General features: G+C 49.2%; 1 pseudogene across 1 annotated transcript in view; it reads right to left on the bottom strand.

Moving 5' to 3' along the window:
* Positions 1 to 5696: 5696 nt before the first annotated feature.
* LOC144756152 (E3 ubiquitin-protein ligase TRIM39-like) overlaps positions 5697 to 15290 on the bottom strand; it is a 189951-nt pseudogene continuing 180357 nt past the window's right edge. Inside the window, exon 9 of the transcript XR_013595083.1 lies at positions 5697 to 5925. The product of XR_013595083.1 is annotated as an E3 ubiquitin-protein ligase TRIM39-like (transcript). The remainder of the gene's footprint in view (positions 5926 to 15290) is intronic.

The following is a 15290-nucleotide window of genomic DNA, read 5'->3' as shown; positions in this document are numbered from 1 at the left end:
ATACGCCCATATTGCATGTTTGTCAGCGTGGCCGCATACAGGGGGAGTAAAGACTTACCCCGTCGCTGCGATCAATTCAAGCAGAAAGGTCCGAGATCTCGGTGAGACGGGCAGAGGAATCTGGTTAATCTACACGGGACGGAGCGAAACATTAGCGGCCTCACTGGCTTAGCTTGAATCTAAAATGCAACACCGCAGCACAGGACTTACCAGTTGCCGAATGAATCTAGCATTGGATACCGCTCGAGTTCGCAATAGCGAGCCTCGGTTCCGGATTCATTTTGTTGCCACAGGAACGAAGTCACGTGGTGAGCAGCACCCGTGTAGAGATGGAAAAAAAACTAAGTTGTATCTGGTCAGTCGCCTGGGTTACCGTCGTAATAATAATTATTTTAAACAATTATATTTAGTCATTTTAAACAATTATATTTAGTCATTGCTGTGGAGGGCAGGCTTGTCGGGTGGGAACCACCCATGTTGGGGGAGACAGATGACCAAGTTATTCAAAATCAATTGCCACCGTCAACAACATCATCATTAATATTACAAAGAAGACACTTATAGTCGTCAGACATTGGTGCATTTAGACTGGTCATAATTAAATACCTCGTATATGCGAGACACCCGTCTAAGGCTAAACGAGAGACTAAGTTAGTTTAGGGCAGTTGCCTAGGTTACCAACGATATCGTTTTGAAGAGGACAAGTTTGATCATGGGTGCTGTGTTTGCCAATATGCTTGCCATAATCAGATACCTCATATGGTAGTGGGTGAGCACCATGTGTTCCGATGGCGTACCTCTCACACGAGGGTAAAGGCCAAAAGTAAAACATAGTCTGCCCAACAGTAAAGAAGAGGTCAGCTCATATATACATTGGCATGATTATAAGTTCAGTGTGGCGTACCTCTTACATAAGGGTAAAGGCCAAAACAGTACTGTGTAAACTCGATATATAATCAGGGTAGAATGGCCAACTGGGAGAAAGAGCTGTCATGCTCATTAAGGCCTGTATCAATAGAGTTAAAGAAAAACATCCATTTTAGCTCCCGTGTATCCAAGATACTGGAAATGTTCCCGCCCTGGGGTCCCAGGAGAGCTTTTTCAATTACTACCCATCTGAGACTCTCAGGGGGGTGAGATGCCGTGGTAAAGTGTTCAACAAGGGGTGCTCCCTGTACCTCGCATCTAATTCTGCTCATGTGTTGAAGGATTCGTACTTTGATTTTTTGTTGCGTTTGGCCTATGTAAATCAGTTGGCAAGGGCACAATATCGCATAGATGACGTTTGAGGAGTTACAATTGGTGTGTGTCTTTAACTGAATTGTCCGCTGGCGGTGTTGGAATTCCTTTTCTTGGATGGTGATATCACAAGCTTTACAGTTCCCACATTTGGAGTGGCCAATCACCGGGGGCAAGTTCCATAGGGTGGTGATGGTCGGGTCTTGTGATACACATGAGCAGAATTAGATGTGAGGTACAGGGAGCACCCCTTGTTGAACACTTTACCACGGCATCTCACCCCCCTGAGAGTCTCAGATGGGTAGTAATTGAAAAAGCTCTCCTGGGACCCCGGGGCGGGAACATTTCCAGTATCTTGGATACACGGGAGCTAAAATGGATGTTTTTCTTTAACTCTATTGATACAGGCCTTAATGAGCAGGACAGCTCTTTCTCCCAGTTGGCCATTCTACCCTGATTATACATCGAGTTTACACTGTACTGTTTTGGCCTTTACCCTTATGTAAGAGGTACGCCACACTGAACTTATAATCATGCCAATGTATATATGAGCTGACCTCTTCTTTACTGTTGGGCAGACTATGTTTTACTTTTGGCCTTTACCCTCGTGTGAGAGGTACGCCATCGGAACACATGGTGCTCACCCACTACCATATGAGGTATCTGATTATGGCAAGCATATTGGCAAACATAGGACCCATGATCAAACTTGTCCTCTTCAAAACGATATCGTTGGTAACCTAGGCAACTGCCCTAAACTAACTTAGTCTCTCGTTTAGCCTTAGACGGGTGTCTCGCATATACGAGGTATTTAATTATGACCAGTCTAAATGCACCAATGTCTGACGACTATAAGTGTCTTCTTTGTAATATTAATGACGATGTTGTTGACGGTGGCAATTGATCTTGAATAACTTAGTCATCTGTCTCCCCCAACATGGGTGGTTCCCACCAGACAAGCCTGCCCTCCACACCAATGACTAAATATAATCGTTTAAAATGACTAAATATAATTGTTTAAAATAATTATTATTACGACGGTAACCCAGGCGACTGACCAGATACAACTTAGTCTTTTTTCCATCTCTACACGGGTGCTGCTCACCACGTGACTTCGTTCCTGTGGCAACAAAATGAATCCGGAACCGAGGCTCGCTATTGCGAACTCGAGCGGTATCCAATGCTAGATTCATTCGGCAACTGGTAAGTCCTGTGCTGCGGTGTTGCATTTTAGATTCAAGCTAAGCCAGTGAGGCCGCTAATGTTTCTCTCCGTCCCGTGTAGATTAACCAGATTCCTCTGCCCGTCTCACCGAGATCTCGGACCTTTCTGCTTGAATTGATCGCAGCGACGGGGTAAGTCTTTACTCCCCCTGTATGCGGCCACGCTGACAAACATGCAATATGGGCGTATTATCGCAATGTCACGCTGACAACCATGTAATATGGGCTCACTATCGCAATGCTCTTCTAACCGCACTGAGTCCCATTCCTGACTGAGTGTCGGCATTCTTTTTCAGACACATCGAATGGTTTCCTCCAGCTTGAATCATCCCTGATTGGACACCATTAAGGTAACGAAAGATATCCCTATGTGAATCGTGTTAGGAATCTCCTGCAAACTGTACCACCATATGGCTGGCTATTGGCCGCTCTCACTCCGAAATTACTCCCCTATATCCACTGACTACGACTTTGGTGGTAATTAATGTTATCCCAAAAATAACAATGTCATCAAATGTCCAATATACTGAATGCTATTTATAATCCTATTCCCTATATCCCTGATCCATGTTAGGATCGGTGTGCTCGTTGTTAAAATAATGGAAATAATCTCCGTATCTCTCAACTCCAAATTAATTACTCCCATTTGTATATATTAATTAGGTGGTCTGCCCCGCTCTCCTGTCCTGATGAAGACCCCGTTGCAAGGATATTAAAAAACCTGCGCATTCCAGAGGGTCGAAACGTCGACAACTGCCTGTTTTTAATCATCACCTCCACGTCCCAATCTTTCATTTATTGTATTATGTGGAGTATGATACTCTTTGATGTATAATTTGAACCTTTTGTCTGTGTCTTGTACATAGTATGTAACTTTTGTACCTAGTTGGTTTTTGATCAATTGATTATTCTGTCACTTGAATTCCCTCCCTACCACATTATCCTCACAAGATCACGCACACCCCCCCCCCTTTTTTTCCCCCTAGGGGCACTGCTCCACCACCTATTGAATGTGTTAATATCGAATATATTGAATACGCATCCCCATTGTGATTAAAACAATGAGGTTGGATTTATTGTCTATGTGACTTTATTTATTATTATTATTTTTACTCTGTGTTCTTATTTACATTGGGACCCCTTCCTCTTAGTACGTAGCGAACCCAGGTCCCAGTGACTTTATTTGGGTAAAACCCCCCCAAGTGTACACTTCCACATGGGAGGCTCGATTTGGAGAAATGTCTTAATTTCTCCTTGTTGTTTTCTCTTTAGCTTAGAAAGAGTAAAAAGCTTCAGGGAGAGTGTTTTTGTGCAGAACAGTGATCCTTCCTGCAGAAAAACAGTCCTGCCTGCACCGCAAGCACTCTTGCACCATAGTGCAAGGGTTCCTGCATTGGTAGAACGTAGCAGATTGTGGGCCAGTGCAGGCAGAGAGCAGGAATGTGCCATGTCTTGATAAATAGGGTGCATTCCTGCCCTCTTCCTTTTAAGCAGCGCAGCATGGTTATTTGCTGTACTGCATAAAAAAATGATAAATCTTGGCCCGATTTATATGGAGTATGCAAGGACCTTTGTGATCTAACATAGGTCAAGAAGAAACAGACCAACCAATGCCTACTTGAGCACTCCAGTTAATGCCACTTTGAAGGTTTGGGATAAATTTGTGGAGGCATGTGGTTTGATGATGGATCCCTCACCTTACAGCCCAACCATTCCAATGGTGAGTTTACCCCATTGTAGAGGTACACTTGTTTTAGCAATAGAAGAGTGGGTGATGCAGAATGATTTTTGACATGGACCATGTTACCTCTCCCGAAACCTGAGCAGTGCAAGGCTCAGTTTATAAGTGATAAGGAGTGTCTTTAATATGCACAGATAAGACATTGGGTCACTCGCGCCTGCACCCAACATGCAGCCACTAGAGAGCAGACTCCTTTTGAGATACGTTTGCCCAAACTGATAGCAGTGTTTAACCTTTATGAACAACGAAGTTGCAGTGGACAAACCACAACATTATGGGGAGCAGATCTCTTGCAAATAGTGGGAAGGGACATACACTCATAGCGGGCAAGGAACATCCAGTATCAATTATAGTAAGGGTAGTTCTATACCCCCTCTGAAACAAATCTCAAATGCTGGAGAGGATCCAATGCCATGGGACTCATGTTACATACTAGGTGGCAATGTCAGAAAATGTTTCCCTTTTGTGAGGGGGATTCTGCCATCCTTAGGGAAGAGTTGGGACATCTGAATCCAGCCTCCCTTTCTCATGGGCTTTAAGCTGGATAGTCTTGCAGCATTGATCAGGGATACTGGCATATGGTTCTTCAGTGCCTAAGGGCTGCAAAACTAACCATGGCATTTAACTGGAGAAAAAAAAGAATTGATACACCAATCGCTCGGTGTTATTATGAAATGTTGACAATCTTAGCAATGAAGGTGTTAACTCTTAACATTAACGGCTCTTCTCTTTACTTCATAGTCAAATAGAAGCTAGTGTACGAAGTAATGTGTAGAGACCTCCCGAGCCACAATGGAGAGGCTTAGGTCTCTTTGACTGAATGTAATTAGCAAGACTGTCTCTATGGGTGAGGGGGCGCCTGAGCTAGAGCAGCAACCAGACGGTGTTGGGCGAAGAGACACAGATTAAATATATGTGATGGTGAGTTGATTCCCCTCTTTAGTAGAAGTGGGGGAGTGAATGGAGTTGGGGAAGGTTATTTGGATCAACAGTTATATTTTCTATTAAAAAGGCCCCGACTGTGCCCCACTTAATTTATATTCTAAGCTACCTGGCCAATTGTCAATAACATTGTCGAACATTGTCAGTAAGGGAAATAAAACATTGTCGAACATTGTCAGTAATGGAAAACCTTAATAAGCAAATAAAAAATATATATTTTTGTATTGACCTTTTCGAAAATAGCATCTCGTGGACAGGAAGGCCCACACGGATACAGACATTCTCATAATTTGCATGTACAAAACAATACCAATGTATAACCCACAACCCTCCTCCCCTTAATAAACAATTTTGAAAAAAAGTTTCTTTTTTGACCTCCCCTTTAACAATGTCCCTCCCCACTCCTAAGTGTGGCCTTTCCAATCTTGACTGAGACAAGCTAAGCTGAACGCCCTCATTTCCAGGCAAAGTTTGTACGGATTCGTGGAAGTTATTAGCAAATCAAAAAGGCCTTTTAAGTGAAAAGTACAAAGTAACCATGAAAACAGTCACACACTTATGAATTTGATTTTATTAAAGAAGCAGATAGTAGATGCAGTTTTTGCAATGGCATCAGTTGCTCCGAATTTCTTTACTTTTGATTAGCTCCCAAGTTCCACCTAAAAAAGAAAATAAAATTCGCAGATGTACTCTCTTCCGATCTTTCCCCCTCCAGGTAACAGATTGTGGGAACAAAAACTTGTCAGTCCAATCTAGTCCTAATGGATGTCATTTTCTCTCCTGAAACACATTAAAGAGAAAATACTTTTAAGTTGCAGTTAATAATACACATAAAAGAACACGAGTTTGGGCCGGAGTTAGAGTTTAGCAGATGGATTTAAGTCAGACCAGGTGGCAGATGACTTTGTTCGTCACCCTCCCATTACTCCGCCTACATAGATGCAAGCTGGCCTTGGAGGCAGCTCTATACATTGCCAGAAACTGCAGTTAAACATTTTGGCTGGTCGTAAAGGTTTTTCAATTTTTTTATTAAAAAATAAATAAAAAACAACGTCCTAAAACTGGACTATATTTTTTAAAAATAAGCTAATGGCTTCCACACCATGTGAGCTTTCCCCTATGGTGTGAAGGTCATTATTATTTTGCCAGTCCCTCAATCCCAAGTTTTACATAACGCTATCCTAAATGGGGCAGACGGTGTTAAAAGATTTATAAAGCACGGCAAATCACCTGTGAGGGTCTCAAGGTACTGGCGTTTCTAACTGCTTCGTGGTGATCTGAAAAGCAAGGAGAAAACACTCAAACTGGGGAAAAAGCAAGGAGAAAGCAGTGAAAACGTGGAAAAAGCAAGGAGAAGGCATTCAAAAAAAGGGAGAAACCAAGGAGAAAACAGTGAGAAAGAGGGAAAAGCAAAGACAAAGCAGTGAAAAATGAGGGAAAAGCAAGGAGAAAGCACTCAGAAAACAGGGAAGAAGCAAAGGGAAGTCAGGAGCCGGCGAGATGCATCAGCACGGGGAGAGCTGGACCTGCTCAATGGAGTCACGCTGCTGCCTCCATTAAATAGGTCCTGAGAAGAGAGTGGGGCAGTGGGCAGAGCTAGGCGGGAAAACTGGTGGCACTAGTGAGTGGCAATGAGGGAAAAAATATGGAGAAACCTATGAAAACGAGGGTAAAGAGGAGAAGGCACTGAAAAACGTGATAAAGGAAGGAGAAAGCAGTGAGAACGCGGGAAAAGCATGGAGAGAGCACTCAAAAACAGGAGAAAGGGAAGGAGAAAGCAGTGAAAAATGAGGGAAAGGCAAGGAGAAAGCACTCAGAAAATGGTAAAGAAGCAACAGGAGAAGGGGCGATGCAGCAGCACTTGGAGAGCGGGGCCTGGGACCTGCGCAATTGGGTCACACTATGTCCTCCATTAAGTAGGTTGTGGGAGGAGGGAGGGGCGCTGGGCGGGGCTCGGCAGGATGTTATGTGGCCATCAAAATGTCAAAATACATTTTACTCTGTTAGCATAAACCTGGCCGTCCGTCCAACTTGAAATCGGATGGGTGGCAGAGAGGCAAAGCTCTAAATGTGGCCTTTTATTCTGGCGTGTTTTACCTTCATCATATTTACCTTATATGGTGCATTTGTCCAATACATTTTCAAACACCCCGCTCAGCAAAAAGGCACTTTCTAATTTTATAATAATTTACTAACATTTATTAGACCACTTGAACGTTGGGAGGAGGCTCTGCACTGATCATAGTTTTATTCTGCTATACTTGTATTATTTGACTATTGTGCAACAGAGCAGTACAGTATAAGCTATATTAGGTCTAGCTAAAGAGAGCTTTAGTTCTTGATGGCAGCCTAATACCCCTACAACAAAAAGTTCCCTGCAAATCAAAGAGATGTTCTAAGTTTATTCATTCTTCTCTTGCAGACACCACAGTTCCTTATGTTTCCTACAAAGAGCTCCTCCTGTCTTTCACTGAAGCTTCATCTATGGGTTTGGCCAAAGGGGTTCAGGCACTGTGGTAGCTGCTCCTGCTCCAGGCAGAGATGCTAACCTAGAGGTTTCCAGTTGCACTGGAGGACACAGTCCCATCCATTGGGTTCTCCCTAACCCTTATCATGCAGTCGCACAAGACAGAGAAGGAATATGTTCGGAATGAGGTAGAGGACAGATTAATTGTCCAGAGATGGCTGACAGGTTACCATCGGTAGTTTTCCCTCCAGTCCAGGTCCTCACTTGGGGATGTTTCCTCTATTGCAGCTATGGGAGCTGATGAGAGGTAAGAACTCTGGGGTAGAACTGGGCCTCCTTCACCTCCTTTATACACACTACGCAGCTGTTGGTGCCTCAGTATAAAGTGCATGTACTTCAGAGAGAGGGAAATGAGCATCGCAAACAAAGGGCTAGAAGAGCAAAGACCTATTGCTGTTGGACACATAGGGATAGATTCCAAGAAAACAGCAGGCCAGGGAACACGGTGTACCTGGTTGAACAGGTCACTAGTGGACCACATCGGAGGAGGCTCCAACAGTTGCAGGGAGATCTTCTTACCTCGCCCTCAGCCACTGGCAACAATATCACTGCCTCCTAACATTCTGCAACAACCTGTGAAAACTTTTTCCACGGGAAATTCGTAAACATCAACAGCAGCTTTGCACACCAGTCCAACCCCAGAGAACTCATTGCTAACCTAACCACCACCAACCAAGATGGCCAACAAACCGAACGGTCACCCCTCACCAGAAATGACACGGAGGCAATCTTACAGACCATTCAGTCAGGGCCCCCAACAGACCCATACCCCACCACATCTGCAGCCTGGGGGCATCACTAATCGGCACCACCCTTACCCATATCATCACCTCCATTAAGTCTGTTACTTTCCTGGATGAATGGAAACTTGCAGAAATCAACACCATCCTCATGAACTCCACAGCTTCTCCCCTATCCAGCCAAAGTGATTTGAGAAGTCCATTAACAAGCAACTCACAGCCTACCTGGAGCTTCACCTTCTTCTAGACAACTTTCAATCAGGATTTATAAAGAACCATAGCACCGAAACTGCACTCTTCACGGCCACCACCAACATTAGAACCATCCTGGACCAAGGAGAAACCGATTCAGTCGTTCTGCTCTACTTCTGTGCTGCATTCCACACAGTCTCCCACAACACCCTCATCAGTAGACTCCACAAGATTGGCATAGAAGAATTAGTTCTGAAATTCAGATCTGCTCCTTGCTCATGGGAAAAACCCAAAGGGTCAAGCTGCCACCCTTCGCATCAGAGACCAAGAAGCCAATATATGGATTCCCACAGGGATCGTTCCTCAGCCCCACCCTTTTCAACATATACATGACACGGCTCGTCAACAAAATCCAATCCAAAGACCTCACCGTCATCTCCTACGACAAGGACACCCAAGTTATTCTCTCCCTGACGGACAAAACAACCATCACCAGAACCAACTTCATCCACTGCATGACCATGGTAACAGACTGGATGTGAACCAACTGCCTGATGCTAAACTACGACAAAACTGGCGGCTCTCAGAGCTAGGACCTAAACCCACACCCAAAGACCACGCAAGAAATCTTGGGATCATCCTAGATGACAAGCTCTTCATGATGGCTCAAGTCAACACAGTGAGCACCTCCTGCTTCCACATCCCATGAATGCGGAGAGAGATTTTCAAATGGCTGTCTCAGAACACAAGATGGTTCATCACGCAAGCACTCAACCACCAGGCTGGACTACAGCAACACTCTCTACGTCGGAATCTCCAAACACCTCCTACACAGACTCTAGGCTATCCAGAATGCTTGCGAAAGACTGACACTATCTCCCATGCGGCAACCACATTACACAGTACCTCAGGAAGCTGCACTGCCTTGCCATTCACAAGCGCAGCAATGCGCATACTTACAAAGCCCTACACAAAACAGGACCAGAATTCCTGAACAGCTGCATACACTTTCACCAACCCCCCAGACACCTACACTCTGCCTCACTTGCGCCCCACATCCACAAAAGCAAAGCAGGTAGCTCATTCTCCTACATTACACCCAAGACATGGAACGACCTCCCACAACACATCAGAGCTTCCTCCTCTCTTCTTATCACCCTACGAGCAATACATTGATTATTTTCCATCCATTGTAAAAATGATGTTAAGATATCCATTAGACTTAAAATATGGCAATATCCTTATCTATCCTTAATAGTTTTAAATATCATTAAGACGGCCATCAATGGCCATAAAATACCTCAACAAAACGAAAGCATGTTCTATGTGTGCTTGTATGACTAAAACATATCGCAGCTTTACAATTTGGTTTATATTTTCCACATTAGTGCCTTATGTAACATGTTCACTATGGTCACCTCAAGCAAAACTATTTCACCTAACAAAAATAAATGAAATGCATTGTTTCTAAATCCCTTATATATTAAATACCTTTATCAGAAGTAACTCGAGACCACAGAAGCGCACTACAGAGTAGAACGGGAATCATGTGATGTCACTAACAGGCATTATATTGAGCCATTGACAGTGTCAAGTCAATAATCTCCAGTTACAGTGATCCAATTAATAGCAAGACACAGAATTTTAGGTGGGTAACTGTAATAAGGATGAGGCGTTCGGAGAGGATATAGACAACAAGAATGAAGCTTTAGTTGCCTATGATGTCCCTTGGAGCCCCTCATTAACTCTGGTGGATGATCTGGTAACATCCACTGCTCTTCATCCAACAGGGGGAGTGGGGGATTAGCATGTGCCTCCGATTCTTACATCAGAGACTTCAACCAATTTCCACACTAATGGATCCTAATGCAGATTTGCTTCCCTGTCAGTTCCTGCCTCCTCCTGCCCCCATCAATGATTATACCTAGCAATTAGCTGACTACATGTTCCCAACAGTAACATGTAAGAGGTATCCTGCACATCCAGTGGGAGTTTACTCTCATCTCCCTGCCTCCCACTCAGGGCATGCTGAAAGTTGGAAGAGGCATCTCTGGCAAGAGTATAGTCTTCCCTTTCCTGCAATGCCTCTCCAAAAGGACCATTTCTTTGAACCACATCTAGGATGCAATCCCCAAGCAGGGATCCCCACTTACCATCAGGGATGCTTTTTTAAGGTGTCTATGCACCCCTCCATGCTCTCCAGGCACTCTGGCCGAATACCCCATAGGGGCAAAATGTTAAAAAGAATATTCCCTGCCCTTGGGCAGGGGATTGGGCCCCTCAGCATGGTGTGATCGACTGCTATTTTGTGTTTTACCTGATCTGGGGCTTTTTGCCACCCCAAAGTATACAAAGTATACACAAAAGGAATGGATTGAATGCTTTAAATAATCAAGCCACTGGTAATTACTCTGGCTAAATCAGTCTTAACCCTGCGTTCCGGTTCAGGTAGGACCTGGCTTAGCAGTTGGGGGAGGAGGGGGCTGTTCTGAATGTACCACGGTCAAGATTGATTTTCATATAGCTCGGTCCAAACGTAAGTGACATGGTGTGCAAAATAACAATAGACTGGGCTGCGGCTCGAGTAATTATCAGTGGCTTGGATTAATTCAACCATTCCACCCATCACTTTTTTGTATGCTTTAGCTTGTCACCCTAAGTGGAATGGATATGCCCAGACGTGGGTCCCGTGTATACCGTCACTGGAATCAAGATGTGCTCGGCTGATAAGCCCATATTTAAGAAGAAACCAGTCCTGGGTTGCTTGTGTCCTCTTTCCCTTGGGCCGGTCACTCCACTACGCACCGCGCACACTCCCCGTGGGTGTGCCCAGGCTGCCTCGTTCCCGCCGCTGCCCGCAGCTGTGCTCCTGACCACCTGACCACCAGGCGTGGTCTCAGCGCTGTAGAGCTTCTGTAGCGCAGCGCCGCTTCCTGCTGCCTGCTCGACTTCTCCCCTGCTCGTCTTCTCCCCCGCTGCTCGTTGTTTCCTGCCTCTGCACTCTCGCTCTGTTTCCCCCCTGTATTGGTGCTGCTTCCCCTGTTGTGCCCAGCCTTTCTAGCTTTCTTTGTGTGTCCCTTGCCTAGTCCGCCGTTTTTCCCACTTTTCCCCCGCCGCGCTTGCCGCCACTTCCCCGCTCCCCGCCGCTGATCCCCTGCGGCCCGCCCCCCTCCACCTGGACCCTTCCCTTCCCATTCGCCGCCCTGCTCCCGCCTCCCAGCTGCCCCTCCCTCCCACAGGACCTTATAGGGAGGAGTGCACGCAGTGGTGATCAGTGACCTCTGTCCCTTGGGCCGGTCACTCCACCACGCACCGCGCACACTCCCCGTGGGTGTGCCCAGGCTGCCTCGTTCCCGCCGCTGCCCGCAGCTGTGCCCCTGACCACCTGACCACCAGGCGTGGTCTCAGCGCTGTAGAGCTTCTGTAGCGCAGCGCCGCTTCCTGCTGCCTGCTCGACTTCTCCCCTGCTCGTCTTCTCCCCCGCTGCTCGTTGTTTCCTGCCTCTGCACTCTCGCTCTGTTTCCCCCCTGTATTGGTGCTGCTTCCCCTGTTGTGCCCAGCCTTTCTAGCTTTCTTTGTGTGTCCCTTGCCTAGTCCGCCGTTTTTCCCACTTTTCCCCCGCCGCGCTTGCCGCCACTTCCCCGCTCCCCGCCGCTGATCCCCTGCGGCCCGCCCCCCTCCACCTGGACCCTTCCCTTCCCATTCGCCGCCCTGCTCCCGCCTCCCAGCTGCCCCTCCCTCCCACAGGACCTTATAGGGAGGAGTGCACGCAGTGGTGATCAGTGACCTCTGTCCCTAGGGCCGGTCACTCCACCACGCACCGCGCACACTCCCCGTGGGTGTGCCCAGGCTGCCTCGTTCCCGCCGCTGCCCGCAGCTGTGCTCCTGACCACCAGGCGTGGTCTCAGCGCTGTAGAGCTTCTGTAGCGCAGTGCCGCTTGCTGCTGCCTGCTCGACTTCTCCCCCGCTGCTCGTTGTTTCCTGGCTCTGCACTCTCGCTCTGTTTCCCCCCTGTATTGGTGCTGCTTCCCCTGTTGTGCCCAGCCTTTCTAGCTTTCTTTGTGTGTCCCTTGCCTAGTCCGCCGTTTTTCCCACTTTTCCCCCGCCGCGCTTGCCGCCACTTCCCCGCTCCCCGCCGCTGATCCCCTGCGGCCCGCCCCCCTCCACCTGGACCCTTCCCTTCCCATTCGCCGCCCTGCTCCCGCCTCCCAGCTGCCCCTCCCTCCCACAGGACCTTATAGGGAGGAGTGCACGCAGTGGTGATCAGTGACCTCTGTCCCTTGGGCCGGTCACTCCACCACGCACACTCCCCGTGGGTGTGCCCAGGCTGCCTCGTTCCCGCCGCTGCCCGCAGCTGTGCTCCTGACGACCAGGCGTGGTCTCAGCGCTGTAGAGCTTCTGTAGCGCAGTTCCGCTTGCTGCTGCCTGCTCGACTTCTCCCCTGCTCGTCTTCTCCCCCGCTGCTCGTTGTTTCCTGGCTCTGCACTCTCGCTCTGTTTCCCCCCTGTATTGGTGCTGCTTCCCCTGTTGTGCCCAGCCTTTCTAGCTTTCTTTGTGTGTCCCTTGCCTAGTCCGCCGTTTTTCCCACTTTTCCCCCGCCGCGCTTGCCGCCACTTCCCCGCTCCCCGCCGCTGATCCCCTGCGGCCCCGCCCCCCTCCACCTGGACCCTTCCCTTCCCATTCGCCGCCCCGCTCCCGCCTCCCAGCTGCCCCTCCCTTGCTCCGCCCCCCCCCACTCTCCTCATATGGCAGAGTGGCAAACGCGCAGCGTTGACGCGCAGCGGGCGCGCCGATTGCGCGCCAAAGGTAAGCCCACGTGCGCCCGTCCGCGCCTGGCCCGCGCCCAGTGCCAGGCCCCCTGGCCCCCACCACCGGAAGCCGACCCGACGGTCCTACAACGCCACCGAACTCAACGCACTCAACACTGGCCGAACCCCGGGCTGCTACCGAGCCACACCGAGACGCACCCACGGACCCTTCAGCTGCCACTCCTGCAAGTTCACCTGCAACCGGACCCACGCTACACCAGCACCCCCCAAGCCGAACTCCAGCAGCACCCACCTGAAGTGCATCCTGCTCAACACCCGCTCCGTCCACAGACACGCCGTCGAGCTATGGAACCTGCTCGACACCACAGACCCAGACGTCGCCTTCATCACGGAAACCTGGATGAACGCCTCCTCAGCGCCCGACATCGCCATCGCCATCCCGGACGGCTACAAGATCATCCGGAGGGACCGCGTCAACCAGACAGGAGGAGGCATCGCCATCATCCACAGGAACACCATCCGCATCTCGACCGACACCGACGACACCCTCGCACCCGCCGAACACCTGCATTTCCAGATCCACATCAGCCCCAAGACAACCCTCAGAGGCACCCTCATCTACAGACCCCCGGGACCACGCACACAATTCAGCAAAGACATCGCCGACTTCATCAGCCCACACGCCCTCCCCTCCGCCGACTACATCCTCCTCGGGGACCTCAACTTCCACCTGGAGAATAACAACGACCGCAACACCACCACCCTGCTGGACAACCTCGGACTCAAGCAACTGGTGACCACCCCCACCCACTACGCCGGACACACACTCGACCCGGTCTTCTCTTCCAGCAAGGACATCGCCTTTAACCACGCCACGGGACTCCACTGGACGGACCACAGCTGCGTCCACTTCAGCTTCAGTAGAACCACGGTCCACCAGCAACAGGTTCCCCGCAGAAGCTGGAACAAGATCACTGCAGACCAGCTCGCTACTTCCCTGAGCAAGAACCCTCCCACCAGCACAACGAACCCCAGCCAAGCGGCCACCAACCTCACGAAATGGATCAGCGACTGCGCAGACAACCTCGCCCCTCTGAAGACCCCGCCGAGCAGACCCGGCAGCAAGAAAGCACCATGGTTTAACGACGAACTCAAGAGCTCCAAGAAGAACTGCAGAGCACTCGAGAAAACCTGGCGCAGAGACCCAACACCGGACAACATGATTGCCCTCAAGCTCGCCACCCGAAAACACCACCAACTGATCCACGCCACCAAGAAAACCGCATTCAAGGAACGACTGGACAACAACGCACACAACAGCAAAGAACTCTTCAGTATCGTGAAAGAGCTCTCCAACCCCAACGCCGGAAACAACGACATCACCCCTTCGCAAGACCTCTGCAACTCCCTCGCCTCCTACTTCCACAACAAGATCGCGGACATACACAACAGCTTCAGCACTCAACCGACGCACGCCACGACCGAACCACCGCCCCCCACAACCACCCTCCGCGCCTGGACCCCGATCAGCACCAAAGACACCGTCAACACGATGAACTCCATCCACTCCGGATCTCCGACAGACCCCTGCCCTCACCACGTCTTCAACAAGGCCGACGCTGTCATCGCACCCCACCTGCGGGACATCATCAACACCTCCTTCGTCACCGCTACCTTCCCGGAGAGCTGGAAGCACGCCAAACTCAGCGCCCTACTTAAGAAGCCATCAGCCGACCCCACCGACCTCAAGAACTACCGCCCCATCTCGCTGCTCCCATTTCCGGCAAAAGTCATCGAGAAGACAAGCAACTGGCCGCCTTCCTCGAGACGAACGGCTCCCTCGACCCCTCGCAGTCTGGCTTCCGGGCCAACCACAGCACAGAGACCGCCCTGATCGCAGCAACCGATGACATCCGA

This window comes from Lissotriton helveticus, chromosome 5_1, assembly GCF_964261635.1.
Source record: "Lissotriton helveticus chromosome 5_1, aLisHel1.1, whole genome shotgun sequence".
In the NCBI taxonomy this organism is placed as follows: Eukaryota; Metazoa; Chordata; class Amphibia; order Caudata; family Salamandridae; genus Lissotriton; species Lissotriton helveticus.
Note: the sequence above shows the minus strand (reverse complement) of the source record. Positions and strands in the feature narration are given on the sequence as shown.